Here is a 4,304-nt window from a genome sequence, read left to right as displayed (position 1 = left end):
TGTGCCCACAATGCACTGGCAGGTCCTGGTATAGTTTGTTGCCCAAGGGCAAGTGTCAGAGGCAGGGAGCTGTGCATATATACAATGCTTATTTGGCCCGTATGAGGCTTGCTGGGAACAGTTATGACAGATTCCAGCATAAAGCGGGTATTCATCATATTTTTCCTTTCAATAAAAGAGTATTAAAAACAGAGGGTGGAACAGCGAGGACACACCTCGTAGGCTTCACCACGCCACTTCCGTTCCAGTCCGGAAGCTGCCATCACACTGTGGGTCTCCAGGCCTCGGTCTTCCTGAGACTACACTGCGCGCCCATCATGAGTCTTGATATCTAGTGTGAGCGGCTGAGCGGTGCCCGGTGGACAGAGCGCCTTCCTCCGATCCAGCAGTACCAAGTGGTCAGGCTGGATGACTGTGGCCTCACTCTGCCAGCCAGGCCAACCCCGCCCTACGCACCAATGAACTGGGTGGTGCTGGTTCGGGGCTCCAGGGCCTGCAGAATCCCACTTGTAAGATCCGGAAGCTGAACCTTCAGAACTGCAGCTTGACAGAGGCTGGCCATGGAGTCCTGCCTGACGTGCTGCCCTCTTTCTACCCTGTGTGCACTACATCTCAATGGCATCCCTCTGGGGGACGCAGGCCTGAAGCTGCTCTGTGAAGGACTTTGGACCCCACCCCCACCCCTAGTGCCTCCTTGAGAAGCTTCAATTGGAATACTGTAACCTCACAGCTACCAGCTGTGAGCCCCTGGCTTCAGTGCTGGGGTGAAACCTGACTTTAAGGAGCTATTATTGAGCAAACAATGACCTTCCTGAGTCTGGTGTCTATATTCTGTGCCAGGGCCTAAAGGACTCTGCCTGTCAACTGGAGAACTGTGGTATCACACCGGCCAACTGCAAGATCTGTGTGATGTTGTAGCTTCCAAAGCCTAACTGCAAGAACTGGACTTGGGCAGCAACAAGCTGGGTAACCCAGACATTGCAGCGCTGTCCTTGAGACAGACGCTTCCCAGCTGTAGGCTCAGGACTCTGTGGCTCTGGGACTTCGATGTCATTGCAGAGAGTTGCAAGGACCTGTGCCTGCCATGTCCTTAGGGCCAAGCAGAGCCTGAAGGAAGTCAGCCTAGCGGGCAATGAGCTGAAGGTGCTTGATTGTTGTGTGAGAGCCCGGTAGAGCCTGGCTGTCAGCTAGAGTCGCTGTGGGTGAAGACCTGTAGCCTCACAGCTGCCTCTTGACCCCACTTCTGCTCCTCGTTGAACAAAAACCGTTCTCTGCTGGAGCTGCAAATGAACAGCAACCCACTGGGAGAGTCCTGGAGCTTTGCAAGGCCCTGGGCCAGCCAGTCAGGGTGCTGCATGTGCTTTGGCTGGGAGACTGTGATGTGACAGAAATTGCAGCGGCCTTGCCACTGTCCTGCTGGCCAACCACAGCTTGAGGGAACTGGATCTCAGTAACAACTGCATAGGGGACTCAGGTGTCCTGCAACTGCTGGATAGCGCCAAACAGCCCAGCTGCGCCCTTCAGCAGCTCATCCTGTATGACATTGACTGGGGCGGATGAGGTGGAAGACCAGCTTCAGGCCCCGGAGGAGGAAAGGCCAACCCTGAGGATCATTTCCTGAGATGTGCACGTCTGGACACATGATATTAATGCAGCCCCAGGGGCAGCCAGCAGAATCTCTGGCTCTGGGTGTCCCAGTGCTGACTGGCAGTAAGCATTGTGATTTTACTTCCGTAGAGAACACTTTATAACTATTAAAATACTTTATTGGCAAGGAAAAAAAAATAACGGGAGGGAGGAAAGCCTGAGAGATGGATTAGCCGTTATGAGTACTGGCTGCTTTTCCAGAAGATTCCTGTTCAATTCCCAGCACCTACAAGGAAGCTCACAACTGTCTGTAACTCATGTTCTAGAGGATCTGACTCCCTCCCTGGGCACCACAGGCATGTGGTGCACAGACATACATTCAGGTGCCATACGCACACACATAAACCAACAGTCAGAAATAAGAAAGGAGGCTGGCCCTTGCTCGCAGGACATAAAGTTGTGCTGGCACGCTGATGCTTGAGTGTCTGCCCGCCATGGTAGACTGTGTTAGGAGGTCCTGAATATCGCAGGACAGAAACGCCTGCTGTCCAGGCAGTCTTGTCCCACCCCATATCTTTCCCAGAGTAGATCCCACGTTGCTATTCATCCAGGGCTGGGTCTCCTCAAAGGACCTCCTCGTGTTCTCGGATAGCATTCTGGATTTAGCAGCCCAGGCTTCTGGCTGGATTTCCTTAATTTCTTTACCTCCCAGCCTCTCCTGACTTTGAAACTGTTTTCTGCGGGAGCTTGAGAGAGCAGCCCCTCCTCTACTCTCTCTATCCCACTCCTGTTGATAACACTGGCCTCCCACACAGGCGCCCGCCCTCACTCCCGTGTTCTGAGTGCTCTTAGCTCAACGTGGCAGCTTGATGCGGAAGGTAGATACTGGATCTGTTGTGCCTGGGACTGTCACTAGTGGGTAAGGAGAGGCGTGGGCCTCACCCATGGTACCAGGCATGTGTTCCCCATGACCTCTGTGTAACTGTGCATGTGTATCCATATGCTTTTCTGTTAGCATGAGGGCAAGGGTCAGGGGCTCAGGAGAGGGTGAGCACAGGTGTGCTAGCTTGGGCTCCCAATAATGCCTGCAGTGGTTCTAGGTGTGTGGGCATCTCTGCCCTCCATCCTTGGTCAGCAGGCCACTTCTATTTCTAGACTACACCTTTCCTCCTAGCTTGTCCTCATGGCTAGCACGACCTTGAACCTCTCCAATGTTCCTTCCTCAGTAGCCCAGGCCACTGTGGGCAGAACTATTCCCTAGGACAGTGGTACTTGGATATATGCAAAAGCTAGCTAAGCATGAGGCCAAAGCAAGCTAGCAAGCAGTGTTCCTCTGTGGGGCTTGCTGACTGTGATCTGTGAGCTGAAATAAACACTTTTCTCCCTAAGTTGCTTTTGACCATAGTTTTTTAAATGCCACAGCAGCAGAATGAAACTAGAACAGTGCCAGGCCCCTTCCAGATGCTCAAGTCCTGTGAGCAAGAGGTTACCTTTCTCTCTCTCAGGTCTCAACCATCTGCCGTCCAACTAATCTCAGTGAGCCCTGGACCAACCACACCTCAGAAGGCTGGAAAGACAAGGAGCCACGTGTTCACTGCTACAGAGTAGGGTCAGTGCAGTGCTCCTAATTTTGTTTTTCTTAAAAAAAAAATATATTTTTTAATCGTACATATCTGTGCAGTGCCCTCTCCTAAGCCATCCGTTTGGGTCCACAAGATTCTCCCAACATGGCCACCAGAGGGCGCACGGCCTCCACGCAGGGAAGAATGCTGTGCTTGGGTCTCCTTTTCCACCTAGCTACCAGGCAGCGCTGCAGCATAGGGAATTCACAGCTGCTAGAAAATGAAAGGGGATGGGAGTGGGGGGGGGGGCGCAGGACACCCCCCTCCACCCATGCCTCATGCTTATTCGACAGATGGAAGTCAGAAAATAGAGAGGACATGGATAGGCGTAAATACAAGGCTCAGGGCCAATCTGTCAGCTACCAATACCCTTTTTTACTTCAGTCTAGAAGAGAACTGGGGTTGTCCAGCATCCCTCCAGAGCTGCCTTTGGGGTGCCTATCTCTGCAGGTGTTGATGGTGCTCTTAGGGCTAATAGCAGCTGACCACGAACTTTGACCTAGTAGATATGGAGGTTCCTAGAAGTCACAGTAGATATGGAGGGTACCCGGGGTTGACCTTGGCCTCCACACACACATGCACACACATACATGCACACACACACATGCACACACATACATGCACACCCATACACCGTAAACACAAAACCAAAAATATACAGAAACATATGCCACACATACATAAACAAACACACAAACAAACAAAATTGACTTGCAGGTCTGGAGACAAGGGCTGGACTTTCAGGGGCCTGCTACCATCAGAAGTGGGACTATCTTTCCCTAGCATTCACAGGGCTACATACAATGCCGTCTTGCCCAAGAGCCAGAGAGGGTATCAGAAGGCATTTTGTCCATAGCAGGGACAGTCCTGTGTGCGCATGTGTAAACACTGGGCTTACTCCTCTATTCTCCATGTATGCCTTCTAGGAACCTCTGAGTCTATTTGTTGCAGGGATGTGAACTCCTCAGGAGATTGCTTTTATATTTCTGGGTCCCTGTCCCCTGCCTAGCTGTTTGGTCTGTTCTCTTTGCCAGAGATGGGTGGCATCGGGGACAGTTGTCAGCAGAAACCCTATGGACTTGGTAGACAGGAATC

General features: G+C 52.0%; 1 pseudogene across 1 annotated transcript; it reads left to right on the top strand.

The window, feature by feature from the left end:
- Positions 1-317: 317 nt before the first annotated feature.
- Positions 318-1,621, top strand: LOC308435811 (ribonuclease inhibitor-like; annotated as a pseudogene). The gene has a single exon. The product of its transcript is annotated as a ribonuclease inhibitor-like (transcript).
- The last annotated feature ends 2,683 nt before the right edge of the window (positions 1,622-4,304 follow it).

This window comes from Micromys minutus (assembly GCF_963924665.1).
Source record: "Micromys minutus genome assembly, chromosome: 23".
Taxonomy (NCBI): Eukaryota; Metazoa; Chordata; class Mammalia; order Rodentia; family Muridae; genus Micromys; species Micromys minutus.
This window is presented reverse-complemented; position numbering and strand designations above follow the sequence as displayed.